Here is a 22,194-nt window from a genome sequence, read left to right on the forward strand (position 1 = left end):
TGGTAATCCTGTCCTGGTACCTGTGAAAAACCTCTGGCAACCAATCTGGCTTTGTGTCTGACAACCTTGCCATTCTGGTCTGTCTTGGCCTTGAAGACCCATTTGCTGCCAACCAGTCTCATTCTTGGGACTACCGGTACCAGCTCCCAAGTTTGGTTCCTGTTCAAGGAATCAACTTCAGCCTTCATGGCATTAAGCCAAGGCTCAGCATCTTTAGAGGTTAACTCTTGAACCTCTTTGAAGCTTGAAGGTTCCCACACCTTCTCTGAGCTACTAAGAACAGCAGTTGCCGTCTTAGCAAACTCATCAGCAAATCTCTTTGGAGGCCTGCCCTTCGTGGCTCTCTCAGACCTGCGTACTAGACACAAGTCTTCTGGACTCATCTCCTCTTTCTTAGGAGAAAAGTGACCAATGGTGAACAGTGGTTCTTCCAGTTCATTGTCAGACGCATCAGATGGTCTGACTGAGGCCTTTGTGCTCTTGTAGTCTGCTGTGTCATCACTGTCACTGACACCAGCAGCAGCGCCGCCCACTGAACTGGAATCCAAACTCTGATCATCATCATCATCATCATCATCCTCAGCTTCCTCAACATGATCTGCTTTTTTCACATCACCTTCATCTTCCTCCGGGTAACTCTGGAAAATTCCCACATTTCCCCCCCACTTAGGATTGTACTCAACACTCCTTGTGAACTTTATGGACTTAGAGTCAGTCATCCATACCCTGTATGCACCTTTTTTGTACCCCATGAACAAACCATGTGCCCCACGCTTCCCAAGCTTGTTGCTTTGTGGGGTGTGTACCCACATGTCAGAACCAAAGATTCTCATGTGCTTGACGCATGGTTTCTTACCAAACATCTTCTCATAGGGAGTACAACCAATAGGTGATGACAGTCTGTGATTAAAAGAATAAACAAACGTCGACAGAGCTTCCCCCCAAAACTTCTCAGGGAGATTTGCATCATGCAACAAGGTTTTCATTCCTTGCAGCAACGTTTGATTTGCTCGCTCTGCAAGCCCATTCATCCATGGCGATCTAGGCGTTGACAAGTCATGCTGGATTCCCTTCTCAGTCAGGAAAGGTTCAAACTGCTGAGAAGTGAACTCCCCGCCCCGATCAGTAAAGAGACACCTGATACGTTTACCGTGAACATTCTCCAACCAAGCACAGAATGCCTTGAACCTAGGAAACGCTTGCGATTTCTGCTCGAGCATAAACACATGAATGTACCTAGAAAAAGAATCAATTAGAACCATGAAGTACCTTGCTCCTCCCAAAGAGGGCGCAAGTGGACCAACCAGGTCTGCATGCACTGGCTGGTAGGGTTTGGAAGCCTGCCTGCTAGACTCCTTGCCTTTTGGAGCAACCTTCACCTTGTTCTCTGCACAAGATACACATTTCATGTGAAACTTACAGGGTTTGATGTTCAAACCTTCAACCAACCCAGGCATCTTGGCCAGCGCCTGCCAAGAGAGGTGACAAAATCTTCGATGTGCATCGTGAATGCATCCTGCATGAAGAACTTTGTTAGTTTGTGCAACACAACAAGAATCAGCATTAGACATAACAGCATTGTCATCATAAGTTATACAGAATAAACCATCTATAAACTTTGCATGCAAAATGTCCTCTTTGCCTTTTCTGATGACACAGACGCTCCTCTTGAAGGATATCTCAAAACCACGCCCAGTCAGCTGTGGGACACTAAGCAAATTGTCCGCAGCACCTGGAACAAAAAGTACATCTCTGATGGTAGTGTGCAGACTTGCAAGTTTCACAGTCCCTTCTCCTGCAATTTGCAACGTCCTTCCATCAGCCAGGTGGATCTCTCCATCTTGAGGTTTGAAGGAGATAAACAGGTGCTTATCTTTTGACAAATGGCGGCTCGCACCAGAGTCGACGACAAACCTGGCCTTGGCCTTTAGAGCAGGTTTGCTGGCAAGCAAAACCTTGTTTTCCACCAGCGTGGGCTTTTGCAGCTTGCCCCCCTGCTCCTGGCCATCAGACTTGCCTTTAGCCTTTGGTGAAGCTGTGCCAGCAAACAAAGCCTTGTTTTCCACTGGCGTGGGCTCTTCACCCTCCCTCTGCTTCAGGCCATCTGCAGGCATCTGCCTCTGTTTACCTCTGGCCTTCTGGCCTCTGCAAAGGCGATGACCTTGGTTCTCACGAGAAACAGAGCACTCAGCTGCCGACTCTTTGGCTCCCCCTGGAGGCTGGAATGCTGCCTGGGATGACGTGACAGTCAGCTCCCCCTGCAGCTTGCAAACGGTGCCCTCAGCATCCCTGCATTCACTCACATTCTGGGAAACAGCCAGGACCTCCGATGCAGTCAAACTCTGGGCTGGGATGATTGGCAGATGGGCCTTTTTCAAAGCATTCCACATCTTACGTGCAGTTGTGTTGCCAGCTAGCGTGGCAATTTCCTCCAGAGAGACGGACAAGACTATTACGTCTATGGCCCTCAAATTCTGGGCTCTCCATCTATCTGTCAGAGGAACTGGAGGGGCTTCAGACACAGTATGCCACACTCCAAACTGACGCAGCAAACTCTCACACCATTTTGCCCAGGTCTGATTTAACTTTGGGCACTCAGTGGCCTCAGAAGCTTGGAAAAACCCCATTCCAGCTTTTTGCTTTAGCCATGAGCCTTTTATGCCTTCAAAGACGTCTTATCTCGGCAGCTCATTAATCACGATGTCTCTGGCTCGGCTCCCAGGCCAATTAGACCAGCCGGACATCAGAGACTCTTGCCGGCAAACAGAAAAGCCTTATTTTGCTTTTGCTTTTCCACACATACCTCAGCAGTCTGTCGCAGTCTTACTCTCCTGTAAGTGCCGTGAATCTGGGCCCGAAACCTGTTGTTGGGATACTGCCAGGGAGACATGGGTCCATCATAGCCCCCAAGCCGGCTGCCGGACGATCCATCGATCTCCCGTAGACACGCAGTATCAGCAATTAGCGACACGAAGCCTCAGAAATAGTATTCCACATTCTTAGGCTGCTGTGCATCTCTCGCTGTGTGAATTCTGCTGATAGAGTGTGCACCAGCCTAAGAATGTGGAATACTATTTCTGAGGCTTCGTGTCGCTAATTGCTGATACTGCGTGTCTACAGGAGATCGATGGATCGTCCGGCAGCCGGCTTGGGGGCTATGATGGACCCATGTCTCCCTGGCAGTATCCCAACATGATCTTCTTGCAGTCCATGGGACTCTCAAGAGTCTCCTCCAGCACCATAATTCAAAAGCATCAATTCTTCGGCGATGGGCCTAGTAGAGGGTACTAATTTGGCCTTTGAGGCTGTTTCCTCCAAACCACATCTACCTAGCAATGTAAGAAGGGCCTGCTGGATCAGGCCAATGGCCCATCTAGCCCAGCATCCTGCTCTCATTGTGACCAACAAGATGCCTGTGGGAAACCAAGAAGCAGGAGCCAATCACTGCAGGAGCCATGAGCTATCACTGCATCCTGAGGGAGCAGGTCCCACCATCTAACTAAGCGCTGCATGAATAAGCACAGTGGTACCTCTGGTTGCGAATGGGATCCGTTCCGGAGGCCTGTTCACAACATGAAAAGAGTGCAACCTGAAGCGCCGTATCTGCGCGGCACAATTTGGCATTTGTGGGCATGCGCAAAGCGCGATTTAGCACTTCTGTGCATGCACGAGCGGCAAAACCCAAAAGTAACCCTTTCTGGTACTTCTGGGTCGCCGCAGAACATAACCTGAAAGAACATAACATGAAGCAAACGTAACATGAGGTATGACTGTACTTTCTCTTAACTTCCAACAAGCTTTGCAGTGGCGTGTGTTTGCTGCCGAATGCTCAGTTTGGCTTCCAGTTATTATTAATGCTTTTCTAAAGTCTTCACGAAAGCAGGAGTGGGACGTTGTCAATGCCTCGGAGGGAACGGTCGCACCCGGTAACTCGGAAATCCAAGAAGCACCTTGTAACTTAGCCATATGGAATGACAAGTCTTCTCTGATGCATTATTGATGTGCAACCAGATTACCCGCAGGACGGCCGGGCGCATGGAGGTGTGCTGCTGCCACATGCACACAAAACAAGCCGTTCACTGCACAGCAGATTCTTTTATTTGCCATCCATTCAATATGTAAATAGCCAAGCCGGTTCAGCAGCTGTAACTAAGGAATAGCCTTACGGTCCACTCACTTGCATTTCGCAACCTCTCTGGTTAAAATTTAAAGCTTAAAAGTATCACTGATTCCAGGAACTTTAAAGGCTTTGACGCCTGCCATTGCATAGCCAAATAACCACATTTGCTCACTTGGAAATGTGTTGCTTCTATAAATGGGCCCCTGCCTTCTGCACTGTTGACTTAACGTTATCGTTAGATTGTTTTATTCCATGGAATCATAGAGTTGGAAGGATCTCCTAGTCTAATGTAAGAATGTGCAGCTGCCCCATATGGGAATCGAACCGGCAACCTTGGTGTTATCAGCACCAGGCTCTAACCAACTGAGCTATCCAGGCCCTGATTATAGAGGTATATTTGGGATATAGGTGTATGAAGCTAGCAGGATGCCCACCCAATGGGAAGATGGCAGAGAGGCCAGGAACCGACGCAAATGCTGTTCAGCTAGAATGGGACAAGCCTGTTTCACTGGCTGCTGTTCAGTTGGCTCGGATACTTTTATTGTTCATTTTAGACATTCAGTGATATTATTAGTATTCGTATTTGAGATGCCATGCTGTTAGTTGCCAGGGGAACCTGCCCGTTGGCAGGATAAACATTTTACAATAAAGGAATGAGTAAATGGACCCGGAGAAGGGCCTAAGGCAAAAGTACGGTTCACGGTGAAGCTTAGCTGAGGTCGACGGGGCAAGAAGTCTAAATGAGTTTCAACCCAACCCACAGACAAGATGAAGAGTGCTGCTGCAACGTGGCAGACCATACTGGCAGGGGCATAGCTGTCAACTTTCAGATTTGAAAATAAGGGATCAGCAGCCTCGAAAATAAGGAATCAGCAGCCTCACGTGTCCCGGGGACGCGTCTACGGGATATCTAACAGTCCGGGATAGCAGCGGGAAACAGCGCTGGAATAAGGGAATTTCCCACAAAAAATGGGAAGGTTGACAGCTATGGGCAGGGGATTGACACCAAAGGGCATCACTTCTTTAGATCTGCCCTTTGGGGTTGCCCAGGAGGGCAACCTCCCCTTCCCCTTTAAGTTTGCATTGTTGAATTTATCATCTGGTAGGCAAAAGTGAAGAGAAAGCAAGCCATGCGCTGTTGAGTAGCAAAGGAATCATGTTTGGTTTTGTTGTTGCTGCTGTTTTTGCTGCCCAGAGTAAGAGGCTGGGTGGCAAGGTTGCCGTTGCGTTATGAAGTTGCCGAGCACAGTTTGGTGTGAGATGCTAAACCAGTGTAGAGCAAAACGCTAACAGGTGGGCGACAAACAGGAAGTGGCGACTGTGTTGGTGTCCATGCTGTAGTGTATTGTTCTAGTCCATGGGTAGGCAAACTAAGGCCCGGGGGCCGGATCCAGCCCAATCGCCTTCTAAATCCAGCCCGTGGAAGGTCCGGGAATCAGCATGTTTTTACATGAGTAGAATGTGTCCTTTTATTTAAAATGCATCTCTGGGTTATTTGTGGGGCATAGGAATTCATTCATATTTTTTTTCCTTCAAAATATAGTCCGGCCCCCTACAAGGTCTGAGAGACAGTGGACCGGCCCCCTGCTGAAAAAGTTTGCTGACCCCTGTTCTAGATGGAAGTGGGTGAACAAGTATTTATTTTTAAACACAATAATTCTTTGAAGTCCACACACTCACTTTGTGGCAAACGGTTAGCTAGGGATTGACTGTTATAGGTATTATTGGTGGGAATGGTTGGGAGCGATTGCATGTGAGATAGTGCTGATTGTATATTTGGGAGATGTTAATGTGGAGGAAATAAATAAATAATAAAAGCTGAAGATTACTAAAATAGGGGGAAACTGGTTAAATGGGAAGATATTGGAACCTTTTGAAGGTGCAGAAGAAAAAAAGGGAAGTCTCTTGCTTTTAGTGGCAATGGGGTTCCTGTTTTGCAGCCAAGCCCTCCCTTTTTGGGGATCTCCATTAAATCTGGAGTTATCACACAGAGAATCATGCTTGGAGGCCTCTGTTGATCTAGCATCATGCTGTATTTTGGCAAAATTGTGTGAACTTGCTTTCCACCTACATGCTGGGGCAGGATGGATTTTGCTGATAACGCTGTGCAATTCTTCTTGCTTCCATAAATATGCCAACTTTTAATTTATTTTTCTGGGTTTTTGTGTTTTGAGAAAGGGATGCAACACTAATGAAGGAAATAAGAATTCCCCCCTATTAAATGCCACTTTAGTACATAATAGGGAAAGACAACTAAAAGGTAAAGGGTTAAACACACACACACACACACACACACACACACACACACACACCCCTTCCAGGTTTCTCATTCAGTCCACCAACACAGCCCTGATTCCAAACCTCCTGTTAATCTTCATTTCCTAGGCAGGGTGAGACCGCTGCCTTAGCTCAGGCTAGGTGAGAAATTCAGTTCACATTTAGCTTCCTAATTCACAGCCCCCCCCCAAAAAAAAATACGAGAAACCAAATCAATGCCATCCTTTGAAATTCACACTTCTCCGAATTTTGCCGGGTGAAGTATACACAAATGCATCCTGTTGGAGGGGAATGCTTTGCAAAAAATAAAAAAGTATATATTGGACAAAATTGCATAGACTTGTATACGGAGATAATCTTACAGCTGAAATTTCAAGATGACTTCATTTAACACAAACTGTTGTAGAAATGTGAAGAAGTGAACTTAAGACAGGGTAAATTAGAAAATGAAAGAAACTTAAATCGACAAATTCACCCGCTGCGAGCCCGAGCATCTCCTGCAGTGGACAAGACAGAGAGAGGCCAGTGGCTTGGCCAGTGCTCTCCATTGCTGCTTACAGCATGGGCTACCTATCAGAATGTCCCCTAGGCAGTAGAGCATGGTGGGGATCCTTTGCCCCTCTGAATGTTAATAGATTATAGCCCTCATCTTCCCTGACCCTTGACCACGGTGGCTGGAGCTGATTGGAGTTGGAGTCCAATATTTCCATGGGGGGAACAGGTTCCCCATGTCTGCAGTAAGGTTCCAGAGTGAGCCCCACCTCCCCTCAGGCTGGCCCCTGGCCCCAAGTCAGGCTAGAACTGTTTGGGTGAATGTAGTATCCATCGTGCCTGGCTGCTAACTCACAATGCCCCTGTTTTCTAGAATGAACAGATGCTCATTCTAGAGCTGAGTCAAAAGTCAGGACCACCTCCCAGTGTGGTGTAGTGGTTAAGAGGAGTGGACTCGTAATCTGGTGAACCGGGTTCGATTCCCTGCTCCTCCACATGCAGCTGCTGGGTCACCTTGGGCTAGTCATACTTCTCTGAAGTCTCTCAGCCTCGCTCACCTCACAGAGTGTTTGTTTTTGGGGGAGGAAGGGAAAGGAGAATGTTAGCCACTTTGAGACTCCTTCAGGTAGTGATAAAGCGGGATATCAAATCCAAACTCCTCCTCCTCCTCTTCTTCTTCTTCTTCTTCTTCTTCTTCTTCTTCTTCTTCCCTTCCCCCCCAAAAAGGCCATGTTTCTGAGAGCTCTTTGGCACTCCTTGCAAACTTGTTCATTTATTCCTTAATACAGTCATACCTCATGTTACATTTGCTTCAGGTTGAGCATTTTCAGGTTGCGTCCCGTGGCAACCCAGAAGTACCGGAAAGGGTTACTTCCAGGTTTCGCCGCTCGTGCATGTGCAGATGCACAAAATGACGTCATGCGCATGCACAGAAGCGGCGAATTGCAACCCACGCAGACGCAGGTTGCGTTCTTTTCAGGTTGCAAACGGGCCTCCTGAACGGATCCCGTTCGCAACTAGAGGTACCACTATACATTCTTTCCTCCTTTTTATTTTCCTCCAAGTGGTTTTTATTGGTTTGCTTGCAAACACAAGAACAACATATAACTACAGTAACTTTAGACTTCCTTCACGTACTTCTTGCCCTCTTCCATCCTCACAATGTTATGGAAGAAGCCAAATAGCACCCCGATTATGGAAGCAGTTCTTCTAGAGCAGAGGTGGGGATCCCCCCTGCCTGTGTTCCTTAGGGTCATAATTTGGCCCAGGAGGCAGTTTTTCCGCACCCATCCCCAGAGCTGACATCATTTGTGACACCAAGCCCTGCAGGAAATAGGTGATCTCAGTGGGGCTTGAAGTTACTGCCAAATAGTTGATCAGAACTGTTGCCAAGCCCTGCCTGGATTGGCTGGTATCTTCATACTGCAGAGGGGAAATGACATCATGGCGATTTCAGCACCGCCCACCTGTCAAAGTGGTCTGTCAAAGGTGGGGGAGCTGAGAATCTGGACCACCAGGCTGAATAGGTCTCCATCCTCCCTCTAGACTAGAGGTTCTTGCCGACTTCAGTAGCCAGTGGAAGAATTGTATTTTTCCTTAGAGCTTTGGATGCTGAGGAACTGTCCGGCATAGTGACAAACTGGCAGATGGATGATATTTTATTATGTTTCATGATTTGCTATTATACTTCATTGTTCACTGATATTTTATGTGCCCTATTGCTGTAACCCACGTTAAAATAAAATCATATAACAATCTGACTGTTAACATTGCATCATGACATCAGTATGGGTTCCCTGCTTATGGAGGATCGCCCAAGTAATTAATTGTGCAAGGGGGAAGCACCCGCCAGGCCGGAATAATGATAATAAACAAAATTAGAAAGAAGTAAATATTTCTACAGTCTAACTAGGTAGGCTACTTGGCAGAATCACTACCGACCTGAACAAAAATGGATTAAGCATTAAGCAGTGCCCTCCAGTTACAATCAAATCATATAAAATCAATGAAAATTAAACAGAAGTTTCAAGGTGGATTATAGTTTAGCTCTTGGGATAAATATATTTTTTTCTGGGCTGGGGGGAAGCGTGTTTGCCAGAAGGCGTATAATGCAGAACACCTCACAACCTGAACGTAAAACTACAGTATATTGTTTGACTAATAGGGGGGAAAACAAGTTGATCTATTGCAGGACTGGCAGCTAATGACACCAGTGGTATATTACCCAGAGATTACTGATGCCAGGGGTGGAACAGAGAATAACACAGAAAAGTGAAGAGAGCGGAGAAGACGAATTGGATTCCAGCATATGCTAAGCAGGAACAATAGGCAGCTGTTCAGTCCTGAGTGCAGCTGTGAAAGAAAACCCATGGGCCAATCAAAGCCTCAAAGGAAGACCACGACCGTGCAGAAAAAGAAGGAAAGGATGCCACCACAACCATGCTCTCTCATACCCTTTTGCAAAACACAAATTAGATGCATTCATCATGCTCCCTGCTCTCATGATTAATTGAAAAACTGTCAAACTTTCCATGGTTGCTTGGGTAACTGCATGTCAGCAGGTATTCTGGTTGAGTCCTATTTGCATTAGATATCATGGGACCATTGCGAAAAAGGAACCAGCGCCATGGTGGTACAGCTAAAAGAAAGAATACTTGGGGTTATAGACTCCGCACAGCGTGGCTGGCCTATCTTTTTGTCCCCATGAGCATGTTAGGATTTTTGAAAGAGTGCTATGAAACCTGCCCCCTCCAGTCATTTCTCTCCCCGTGCCCTAAGAGGCAGAAAAGGAATTAACCTGAGCTTTGCAAAGCACATAGAGATGGAAGTGGAAGTGGGAAAGAGGGACACTCTTCCAACTTCCTACCTCAGCTCTATGTACTTTCAAGGTGCAGGGGAGCTAAACATCAACACCACCTCCAGACCCTCCAAGTTCCCCTCTTTTCCAGGGACGTCCTTGATTTAGAGAAGTCATCCCAGTTTCTGATCTGATCCTGGAATGTCCCGTTTTTCCTTAGGATGTCCCTATTTTCATTGGAGAAATGTTGGAAGTTAAGGTAAAGGTAAAGGGACCCCTGACCATTAGGTCCAGTTGTGGCCGACTCTGGGGTTGCGGCGTTCATCTTGCTTTATTGGCCGAGGGAGCCGGCGTACAGCTTCCGGGTCATGTGGCCAGCATGACTAAGCCGCTTCTGGCGAACCAGAGCAGCGCACGGAAACGCCATTTACCTTCCCGCTGGAGTGATACCTTTCTATTGACTTGCACTTTGACGTGCTTTCGAACTGCTAGGTTGGTAGGAGCAGGGACCGAGCAACGGGAGTGCACCCCGTTGCGGGGATTCAAACCACCGACCTTCTGATCAGCAAGTCCTAGGCTCTGTGGTTTAACCCACAGCGCCATCCATGTCCAGAGGGTATGGTAGGATGTCCATATTTTCATTGGAGAAATGTTGGAGGTTATGGAGTTATCCGAACCCCAAGCTGTCTGAAGGCAATCCTGTGTACAGAAGTTTTTGTTAATGTTTAATGTTTTATTGGTTTTATATACGTTGGAAGCTGCCCAGAGTGGCTAGGGCAACCCAGCAAGATGTGTGGGGTATAAATAGCAAAATTATCATTATGGAATGGGACGTCCCTATTTTCAACGGAGAAATGTTGGGAGGGTTTGCACCTCATGACCAAGGGAGCAGTCCTTGGAGGTGCAATTGTCTCCACCATGCTGGTGAAGCACGTTGCTTGCTACATACCCTCCCACATTTCTGAGATGGAAAAAGAGACACCCCAATATTTCTCCGACAAAAATAGGGACGTCCTAAATAACTCATATACAGTGGACGCTCAGGTTGCGAACGTGATCCGTGCGGGAGGCACATTCGCAACCCGCGTTCGCAACCTGCCGCGCCGCGTGTGCGCACGCATGGGTTGCGATTCAGTGCTTCTGCGCATGCGCAAAGTGTGATTTAGTGCTTCTGTCCATGCGCAAGCGCCGAAACCCAGAAGTAACCCATTCTAGTACTTCTGGGTTCGGCGCAGTGCGCAACCCAAAAATGCGCAACCTGAAGCGTCTGTAACCCGAGGTATGACTGTATCATCAGGCCCAGTCCTTGTGCATTTGAAGGGGAGACAAAGGAAGAATTCACCCAGCAAGACCAAATCTCCTAGCCGCTCACACCAGTAATCAAACCTAACCTGGAATTTAGCAATTGCAATAATGTTTGCAATGAGGGACCTGCTCTGCACTATTGCTGTAAGAAGGATTCCTTGGCTCCGTCCAGGTCCCTCTTCTGATCAAAGTTGGGTGGCAGCAGGAACATGCAGTGGGAATTCCTGCCTGATATCCCTTAGGTCACTGGGTTCAAGGCCTGCCAGGAGAGTGAGTGCTGACGGACACTCTGCAAGGCAGTGAATGCACACGTGAGTGGAGTTGTTCGTTCCCTTCATCGGCGCTAAGAGGCAGCCTTTTGTGCGCCAGAGCACAGCACAGCTACTGGCGAGGCACAAGTAAACAAGTCTTTGTAGAATGCATACAAGGCCATCCATGAAGCAAATGGAAATGATTAATGGTGATCAAAGAAAGAAAAACACATATCGAGGCAAGTTCCAACAACTGAGCTTTCTGCAGGGAATTTGAATAAGCGCCAGTGCTCTCTCGGTGCTAATAAACCAGTCTGTGTTTGAAATTCTAGGCCAGATCCTCATCTGATATAAGTCAGCAGCATGCTTTCTTTAGGGTACTTTGAAATGTAGGTCCCGCTCTTAAGTGATTAGAAGTGATTCTCACACATTCGGGAGAACAGTGTGGGACATCTTTCTGCGGACTGTGGTCACATCCACCCAGTACCCTTAAAGCATATGGTTCCCCCCCCCCAAGAATCCTGGGAGCTATAGTCTACCCCTCACAGAGTTACAATTCCCGGCACCTTTAACAAACTACAGTTCCCAGGGTTGTTTTTTTGGGGGGGGTTAAATGCAAGGGGTGAATGTGCCCTGTATTATATCAAACTGGACAGGGGGTGGATTGTATAGAACACTAACAGCTCAGAAAACTATTATTTCTTATCTTTGTTGGCCTAGTATCAAAACCCAGTAAGCATATACAGTGGTATATGAATTAAGTACTTAATTCGTTCCAGAGGTCCGTTCTTAACCTGAAACTGTTCTTAACCTGAAGCATCACTTTAGCTAATGGGGCCTCCCGCTGCCGCCGCACCGCTGGAGCACGATTTCTGTTCTCATCCTGAAGCAAAGTTCTTAACCTGAAGCACTATTTCTGGGTTAGCGGAGTCTGTAACCTGAAGCGTATGTAACCCGAGGTACCACTGTAGTTAAGCTGATCCAGTTGGCATGGCATACTTAGAAGCCATTTTGGCACAGAAATTGTATATAAATTAAATAAGAAGAAGAATACATACATATTTTTTTAAAAATAGCCTTCCATTCCCAAAAACTTCTGAGTAAGTTTAGCAATCATGAGCTATAAGGACAGTCATGTTATGGATCTGTAACAGGAACAGATGGGCAGTTCCAGATTGTTCAGGGTGGTAAAAACAAAAGGGGGTTGTGAGGAGCTCCAAAAGGATCTCTCCAAACCGGGTGGACGACAATTAATATGGCAAACATAGCCATCGTGGCTAGTAACCATTGGTAGCCTAGTCCTCCAAGCATTTGTCTAATCCTCTTTAAAGCCACCCAAGTTGATAAGCCATCCTGTGGGAGTGAGTTCCATAGTTTAACTACATGCTTGTGACTCCAACCAGCCGCTGCTGTCACCATGGCCAGTGGTTGAGGATGATAGGAGATGTAAAGGTAAAGATAAAGGGACCCATGACCATTAGGTCCAGTTGTGGCCGACCCTGGGGTTGCGGAGCTCATCTCACTTTATTAGCCGAGAAAGCCAGCATACAGCTTCCGGGTCATGTGGCCAGCATGACTAAGCTGCTTCTGGCGAACCAGAGCAGCGCATGGAAATGCCGTTTACCTTCCCGCTGGAGTGGTACCTATTTATCTACTTGCACTTTGACGTGCTTTCGAACTGCTAGGTTGGCAGGAGCAGGGACCGAGCAACGGGAGCTCACCCCGTAGCGGGGATTCAAACCGCCGACCTTCTGATCGGCAAGTCCTAGGCTCTGTGGTTTAACCCACAGCGCCACCCGCGTCGCTGATAGGAGATGTAGTCCAGCAACATCTCAAGGACCACTGCTTCCCCACCCTGCCATACTAGTTTGGAAGTAACACTTACTCAGAAGGAGGTTCCATTGTGCTGGTGGTGCTTACTCGCCAGCAAGTGTGCGTAGGACTGCAGCCTTAACCCGCAGAGTCCAAATTTCTCTTTAGCAACGAATGCGAGCACACCTGTGCTTCTGCATGCACACACAAATGCTCCACAGGTAGGTGTGACTCCCAGAATTCCTCTGAACATCTCAAGTGCATTCCTGATGATCAGCAATCAAACACAGCTTGATTAGAGAAGATATGAAAAGCCGCCGAGATCTGCTGAATGTCGCAGTGCACAGGATATTACAGCTTCAGCTGTTACCCAGCAGAGGTCACTACAGAATGGGCAATGCAGATGAAATGGTTTGCACAATACACTGTTGTTGGGCTTTGCCCTCTTCCGAGTTAGAGTGCCTCAAACCTCTTGCCTCTAGCTCCACTTGTAAGGTCAGTTACTGGGAAGTGAAGTCCCACTGAGGCCACTGGAGACTTTATCCAAGGAAACGAAGTTCAGATCACAGCTTTGGCTGTTAAAGTTAGCTCAGATTAAATCCACACGGTTATACAAATCATTTGAAACGTTTACAATCTACATAAACCTATTAACTGAAGCAAACAATAAATACAGCATGCGTAACGTATCACATAACTGAAAGCAAAGCTTTTGTAACAAGAAAGCCATATTATCTCTTTGCAATTAGCAAATATGAGCAAACTTCACCACAGCTGAGAGAGGGGGAAGCTCATAACTGGCTATTTCAACTCGACCCTCAAAGGTTTCCATACTGCTGCAACACAGGACTTCTCTGGGGCATTGCAGATTTAAATTGAGCTAGGGAAACAGGCAGGATTCTGAGTTAATAATAATAATAATAATAATAATAATAATAATAATAATAATAATGCATCCACCACAGGCATCAGTGTGGGATGGAGGAGAAATTCAATTGCATACCTGCCAAGTACCTGCCAAGTGCCCCAGAAAAAAAAGGATATCAAGTCTTTTCATGGGAAATCATGACAGCCATTTGGAATGTGCTTTCGCCCTGGAAAAAAAGCACTTTTTTTTTCAGGGAGAAAGCAAGGCAAGGGTTACATGACTCACCTGGGGGGGGGGTCGCATAATTCTGAACCCTCCAACATTTCTCCAGTGAAAATAGGGGTGTCCTAAGGAAAAATGGGACATTCTGGGATCAAATCACAAGCCGGGACGGCTTCTGTAAATCCAGGACATTCCCTGGAAAATAGGGGAACTTGGAGGGTCTGGAAGAGCAACGGGCAGGGTCAGAGATAAGCACCCCTTTCGCTGCTCTGCTGAAAACAACCCTCTCCCCAAGCATCTTCTATCATGAAGAAACAGCCTTTTCTCTAGAATAAGTAGCCATTCCATGTCAATGTATATGATATGTAGTCTGGCCCTCACATATGGGGAATGCGCATTATGTCAGACTTTGCTCTGGCGCTACTGCGGAGCAGACACAAATTCCTAAGATCTCCTCCCCAGCCCTGCAAAATCTATGCTTACTGCCCTTACCTAAAAGAGTAAAAGCATTTCCTTGAACGCTTATGCATTTGTTAGTTGCTTTTGGTTAAAGGCAGAGGCCTTCATCAGATGGCTATATGTTTCCTCAGACAATAGTTCTGACAGCACGTTAAAAATAAATACTGAGGTGTGTTGTCCCCCCCCCCCCTCAAAATGTTGCTTCTGATGTTGTCCTTAACTGACATGCTCAGCTGAGGGCATCAGTTACAGCCGGATCCACCCAGAATATTTTACAGAGGCAATATTGTGCACGTATCTTAAGGAAGATTGTGAATCTAATTTAACTGCCAGGTTGCTAATAAAGTATAGAATGTAGGCTGACAATTATTGTTATTTTTCTTTTATTTTTAGATTCCCTCCCCTCTTAACAATTGCATCAAGCGCTAGTCATCTTCAGAAGGAGACCCGTCAAAATAATCAGACTTAAGTGGCCTGTCCTTTGGTTTCATTCTGAGGGTGACTTAGCTGGATATGCAATATAAACTATGGAACTCATTGCCACAGGAGGCAGTCATGGCACCCAACTTGAGTGGTTTTAAAAGAGGATTAGACAAATTCATGGAAGACAAGGTTTCCAGTGGCTAATTGCCACAACAGCTATGATTATTCCTTCACTGTCTCTCCATTACCAGTTGTCAGGATTTCACAAGGCCGGCCAGCCGGTGAAAGAGGTTTCCTTTTTAAATTTGCAATATTACTTCCGATTCTTTTAACAACTGGGAGTCGGAAAACCACTGCAAACTGGTCAGAGATCTACTGGTAGATCAAAAATAAAATGTAGTTTATTGTTCAGAACGTGTGTGTATGTGGTGGTGGTGTTTTTTTTAAAAAAAATGCTAGTTATGGTGAAAATGCCGAGAAGGCCTACTTGCAGATCTTGAGACACTTGACTAAAGTGGGGTATCACCTTGGTGACCAAACAATGAGCCGGTTCCATGTTCCCACAGGTCATAACCAAACACCTGCCTTTTCTTCTCAAGTGTTTCATGTTGAAATATCAAACCGGAGTTGAGACGGAGATCCTGAGAAAGGTACACTTTGGACAAAGAGAGGCATAATATCGCAAGAAAACAAAATAACACCCAGACCAAAAAAAAAAAGGACCTCCGTGGTTTTCAGATCACATTCCCAGGCCACAAAAGAGGGGAGGGGATTAATATCCAGAGATTTTCAAGAAGTCACGTGGTCCAGTGGGAGCAACATCAGCAACAAGTAGCAGCAGAGCTGCTTGGATGCTACAGCACGACATAACATCGTTCTGGGCGCCTCAGGATATTGTAGAGCTGGAGAAAGGGGTGGAGAGACTTAATAATAATAATAATAATAATAATAATAATAATAATAATAATAATAATAATAAATTTATTTATACCCCGCCCTCCCCGGTCAGAGCCGGGCTCAGGGCAGCTAACACTAGTAAAATTACAGTAAAAACATAATAGGGGAAAAAATCAATTTAAAATACAGGTTAAAAATGCAATTTAAAATGCAGCCTCATTTTAAAAGTAGCCCATAGATCAAAACCATAAGGGGAGGGAAACGTAAGGGTCAGACTGAGTCCAAACCAAAGGCCAGGCGGAACAGCTCTGTCTTGCAGGCCCTGCAGAAAGATGTCAAGTCCCGCAGGGCCCTAGTCTCTTGTGACAGAGCATTCCACCAAGTCGGAGCCAGTACTGAAAAGGCCCTGGCCCTAGTTGAGACCAGTCTAACCACCTTGCGATGTGGGACCTCCAAAGTGCTGTCATTTGTGGACCTTAAGGTCCTCCGCGGGGCATACCAGGAGAGGCGTCCCTTAGGTATGTGGGTCCTAGGGTCCCGTGAAGAAAGATTGCAGCATTTGGGACTTTAGTTTGTTATGGGTAATAAGAGTTGTTGGGAGTAAAATTGTAGAATACAATTCTCAGCACCCTCAACAAACTACGGCTTCCGGGATTCTTTTAGGGGAAACCAGGACTGTTAAAAGTGCTATAAAGGTAAAGGGACCCCTGACCATTAGGTCCAGTCGTGACTGACTCTGGGGTTGCGGCGCTCATCTCGCTTTATTGGCCGAGGGAGCTGGCGTACAGCTTCTGGGTCATTTGGCCAGTATGACTAAGCCGCTTCTGCCAAACCAGAGCAGCACACGGAAACGCCGTTTACCTTCCCGCCGGAGCAGTACCTATTTATCTACTTGCACTTGACGTGCTTTCGAACTGCTAGGTGGGCAGGAGCAGGGACCGAGCAACAGGAGCTCGCGAGGATTCAAACCGCCGACCTTCTGATCGGCAAGTCCTAGGCTCTGTGGGTTAACCCACAGCGCCACCTGCATCCCTCTAAAAGTGCTATAAGAATGTTGTAAATGTATGGTGTGGATCACAGAATTGCAAAGCTAGAAGGGACCCCAAGGGCCATCCAGTCCAGCCCCCTGCAATGCAGGAATCTCAGCTAAGGCATCCATGGCAGATGGCCATCCAACCTCTGCTTTAGTACCTCAAACGAAGGAGAGTCCACGACCTCTCCTTCTGAGATGTGACCCGAGTTTCCCATACTGATTCATGAATAAACGGCCAACGGCAGGCCCGCTTAGTCATGCAGATCGCTGTCGTTGCTGTTCATGTAGACAAGCCTCAAGAGGCCTGTATGGCATGTCAGCCTGCAAGCTGCAAGCCTACTTGCTGTGCCCGAAAGGCTTTCTCTAAGAAATTAGTCAGGTTGATGGCACTTTTTTCTCCCTTTCTACTTGAATTGCTATGATAACAAGCCCTGCTAAGAGGCAGGTTAATTATTGATTGGATTAACGGGCAGTGGAAAAGATGCAGCCCTCGCAAAGGAACAACTGCCTGTTCCATTCCGCGTTGCCGCTGTTGTCACCCGCCAGTTACGGTGCTTGATTTGAGGGCCACCCCATGCAAAGAGTTGCTAACAACACCTTATTTCCAATTCAAATGGGCTGATGCCGTAGCGACTGCCTTGTCTGGCGCTGACTGCGAGCAAGGCCTTCGGGTAGCAAGCGCCGGTTTGTTCACGGACCCCGGCGTGCCTGGGTCAGCAAACGACTTTAAGAAAACATTGCTTTATTGCTGCAGCCAGAGTCACCTGCGTTTGGCAAGGATGTGGCCGTGTTTCGAGAATGACCTCCCTGCTAACTCCAGGCCTAATGGCCAGCAGCGTCACGCCTCCTGCCGCAGTCAGGAAACAAGACCTTTTCTTGTTATTTATTTATTTACATGCTGAAGTATCTAAAGGGTATGCATAAAGTTTGCAAAAAAAGGAAAAGGAAAATCGCAGCTGATAAAGTCAATTAAAACCAATCATAAAAACAGAAGGCTTCCTTCAAATGCCTGCTGAAATAATAAAAATAGCGTATGAACTGAAGAAGAACGTGCTGGATCAGGTCATAGAGAACCATCTAGTCTAGGGTTTCCCAAACTTAGGTCTCCAGCTACAATTCCCATCACCCCTGACCGCTGGTTTTGCTAGCTATGGATGATGGGAGTTGTAGTCCAAAAACAGCTGGAAATTTCTGCATGGGAAATGAAGGACATATTCATATACAGTCATATCTCGGGTTGAATGTGCTTTGGGTTGAGTGCGTTCGAGTTGCGCTCCGCGGCAACCCGGAAGTAACGGAGTGCGTTATTACCGGGTTTCGCCGTTCGCGCATGCGCAGACGATCAAAATGACGTCACGCACAGGCGCGGAAGCGGCAAAACACGACCCGCGCAGATGCACCGTCGTGGCTTACGTTGTGTTCAGGATGTGAACGGGGCTCCGGAATGGATCCCATTCACATCCCGAGGTACCACTGTAGATACTTTAAAAGCTGGGTGAGGACAGAGGCAAAAGTGGGTGAACCAGGGCCAGTAGAGGGTATGGTTGGGGAAAGCGGGGTGGCCTGGAAAAAGTCCCAAGGACCAGCTAGAGAAGCTTGGAGGGCCACACCTGGGTCTAAGGTCCCCCCCATCCTTATTAGGATCTTTTGTTGTTGTTGACATCCCTCTGTCTCAAGAGACACCTCCAGGGATGAAGTCGAATGGCTGTTTTATTAACAAAGTGAGCTCCCTGGGGCACAAGGACAGGCAGTGTGTATGGAGGTCCTGGGCTCCATACACAAGACCCCTCTTGGCTTCACTGATGTGGTCCAAAGGAAAGCAGGGCAAGATGTTTGACACCAGTTTGGCTGCAGGAGTTACCGGAAAGAGGAGTTCAAGGTGCCATCCCACTATCTTAGGGACTCCACTGCAGATCTGTGTAGGTTTTATGCCTTAGCCTTTTATTCTCCTGAAGATTTCCCGCAAGGCAGCGGAGGTTTAGGATAAGAGTTATCCTCCTTCTCCTAAATGGGGATGGGCTCCCTTCCCTGGTTGCTGAGCCCCAACTGCTTCTGTAATAGTAACAGTCTGAAAAAAAGAAAAAAGGAAGGAAGGAAGGAAGGAAGGAAGGAAGGAAGGAAGGAAGGAAAGAAAGAAAGAAAGAAAGAAAGAAAGAAAGAAAGAATCAAGTATAAAATAACTCTTGTTATTCAAAAAGGTTTTTCTTCCTGTGGTAGAAGTTGTTTGCCACAGGTCAGGTTGCTGTGACCCACATTATTCTTATGATCAACTCTTAAAACCTTTTGAAAAATGACCTTGTCTAGAAGGATGAAAACCAAAGACAGGTTTCTTGGCTTCCGTGTAATAAAGGGACTTCATAAAAGTCAAGGTTTCCTATTACAAAAAAAAAAGTCGACATCCAAAAAGGGGGAAATGGCATAACTCAGAAAACAAAGCCTTTGAGATCCAATTGCATGTATTATTCAGAGATTTTACCTGAATTCAGGGATGACTCAGGCTCTGTTGAGCAAGCAGTTAACTAGTTGGGAGTTCTTAACGGATGAAGGTCTCTTAAATGCATTCTTAGATCTTGGTGTGATATTGACACCCTTAGGTGAAGTAGGGCTTGATGGAAACATGTTGGTGTGGTGGTTCTTGAGCAGTATCTAAATTTTGTTAAATAAAATAAAAATGAGTGAAATTTGCAGATGGAGTTAAGTGTGTTTGAAATATTTTCTACCTGGCATAAATGTGTTTTTGGAGAAGAATATCCCATATACTAGATCAAAGCAGTCATTTAAAAAAAAGCTGCTAATAGCTTAGCTTTTAAATACCATGACTTTCATTAAATGCTTGCCAAATCTACTTGGACAAAGCTATTAACTCGGAACTATTAAGCATTTTAGAGCTTTGTTTCTTTTCATTTTTTTATTTCATCATTTCTTATTTATGAAGTATATGTGCTTAGGGTACAGAAACTATGCAAACAAACGAAGAAACCAAAAGTCCGTGCCTCCAGGCTCAGAATTAAAAAATTCCAGTGAACAGCAAAGTTCAGGGCTATGTGCCATATTGTGTTAGTCAAAATTGCACAACCCAGGAAGGAGTGAGAAATTTTACGAAGGGCTGCCACATGGAAGATGGAGAAAGCTTGTTTTCTGCTGCTTCAGAGGGTAGAATCCAAACTGATGGATTCAAATTACAAGGAAGTAGATTCCTCCTAAACATAGGGAAGAACTTCCTGATGGTAATAGCTGTTCAACAGCGAAATGGACTCCTTCGGCAGGTGGCGGACTCTCCTTCCTTGGAGGTTTTCAAGCAGAGTATGGATGGCCATCTGACATGAATTCTTTAGCTGTGAAACCTGCATCGCAGGGAGTTGGACTAGACCAGGGGTCAGCAAACTTTTTCAGCAGGGGGCCAGTCCACTGTCCCTCAGACCTTGTGGGGGGCCGGACTATATTTTGTGGGGGGAGAAATGAATGAATTCCTATGCCCCACAAATAACCCAGAGATGCATTTTAAATAAAAGGAAACATTCTACTCAGGTAAAAACACACCGATTCCCAGACCGTCTGCGGGCTGGATTTAGAAGGTGATTGGGCCGGATCCGGCCCCCAGGCCTTAGTTTGCCTACCCATGGACTAGACCAGCCTTTCTCAACCTGTGGGTCCCCAGATGCTGTTGAACTACAACTCCCATCACCCCTAGCTGGCAAGGCCAGAGCTCAGGGATGATGGGAGTTGTAGTCCAACATCTGGAGACCCACAGGTTGAGAACTGCTGGACTAGACCCTTTAGGGTCCTTCCAACTCTATGATTTTTATGATCCAGTTCACCAACGCATCCAGAGGTTTCACAGCTTCTCCTGATTCGGAAGTTATTTATTTATTTATTTAATTTCTTAAATTTCTATACAACCCTTCATCTGAAGATCATAGGGTGGTTTACAGTACAACACAAAAGCACAAAAATATACAACAGAGTAACAAACAAACCAACCCTCTTCTGTTTCAAAAGGCCATAGGTTATTTAATTAGCGAAGGAGAAGCACAACATTTTCGACACCTACTATACTCCAGTCAACGCAACTTGTGCCCAAGAATATGAGCAGATATACTTAAAGTACATCAGGCTACAACATAAACATACACGTTTCTAACAAACCATTTCACAGCACGTTTTTGAGGTCCACCGCCTCCTTTCCCATTTTAGTGGGGTAAGGGAAAGGGACCCCTGACCATTCGGTCCAGTCGTGGCCGACTCTGGGGTTGCGGCGCTCATCTTGCTTTATTGGCCGAGGGAGTCAGCATATAGCTTCTGGGTCATGTGGCCAGCATGACTAAGCCTCTTCTGGAGAACCAGAGAAGCGCACAGAAACGCCGTTTACCTTCCTGCCGGAGCAGTACCTATTTATCTACTTGCACTTTGATGTGCTTTCGAACTGCTAGGTTGGCAGGAGCAGGGACCGAGCAACGGGAGCTCACCCCATCGCGGGGATTCGAAGCGCCAATCTTTTGATCGGCAAGTCCTAGGCTCTGTGGTTTAACCCACAGCGCCACCCGTGTCCTCTTTAGTGGGGTAGGAGAGCTGAAAATAATACCAATATACTTCACACAACATATATGTATTATGGAGAAGTAGAGCTGTTTGCTTGCTGTTGTGTGCTTTATTACTTAAACAGAAGAAGAGGTGGAAATACCCCAAGAAAAGGTCCAGATGAATCATCCAAAGCTGTAAAAGTATCACCGGAAATATCCTGACCATGATGTATTTTAAAGAGAAATAATAATGAACCGATGCCATTAAAAAGAAAAAAGAAAAATCCTGTCACCTTGTTCTTTTCCTTCCTCCTGTAAACCATACCAGATGAGTAAGGCACAGTCTAGACAAATAGTAAATCATGATGAAGAAGATCTTCCTTTTCGCCACTGTGAAAACAAGTGCGTGGACCAGAGGGGCCTGATTCAACAAGGCTCTTATGTTCCTGTATCGAACTGGACATGTGTGAAAATACCGTATTTTTCTGTGTATAAGACTATGTTAGTTTAATCAGAAATCATGTCCAAAATTAGGGGTCGTCTTATACATGGGTAGTGCACATTGGGGCCGTGGGATTGGCTGCTGCCGCGAGTTGAAGATTGTTATTGGTGGTGAGAGTCAATGTTGGTCTGGCGGGTGAGCGATTTTTGGCATTTCCCCCTAATATAAGCTCAACAACTCTGCCTCCTCCCCGCAGAAAGCTCAACAAATCTTGCC

At 46.3% G+C, this 22,194-nt stretch overlaps 1 long non-coding RNA gene across 1 annotated transcript in view; it reads right to left on the reverse strand.

Moving 5' to 3' along the window:
* Positions 1–15,401: 15,401 nt before the first annotated feature.
* LOC128423706 (uncharacterized) overlaps positions 15,402–22,194 on the reverse strand; it is a 28,208-nt gene continuing 21,415 nt past the window's right edge. The window contains exon 2 of the long non-coding RNA XR_008332823.1: positions 15,402–15,928. This is a non-coding gene — a long non-coding RNA (uncharacterized LOC128423706). The remainder of the gene's footprint in view (positions 15,929–22,194) is intronic.

This window comes from Podarcis raffonei, chromosome 1, assembly GCF_027172205.1.
Source record: "Podarcis raffonei isolate rPodRaf1 chromosome 1, rPodRaf1.pri, whole genome shotgun sequence".
NCBI classification, from domain to species: Eukaryota; Metazoa; Chordata; class Lepidosauria; order Squamata; family Lacertidae; genus Podarcis; species Podarcis raffonei.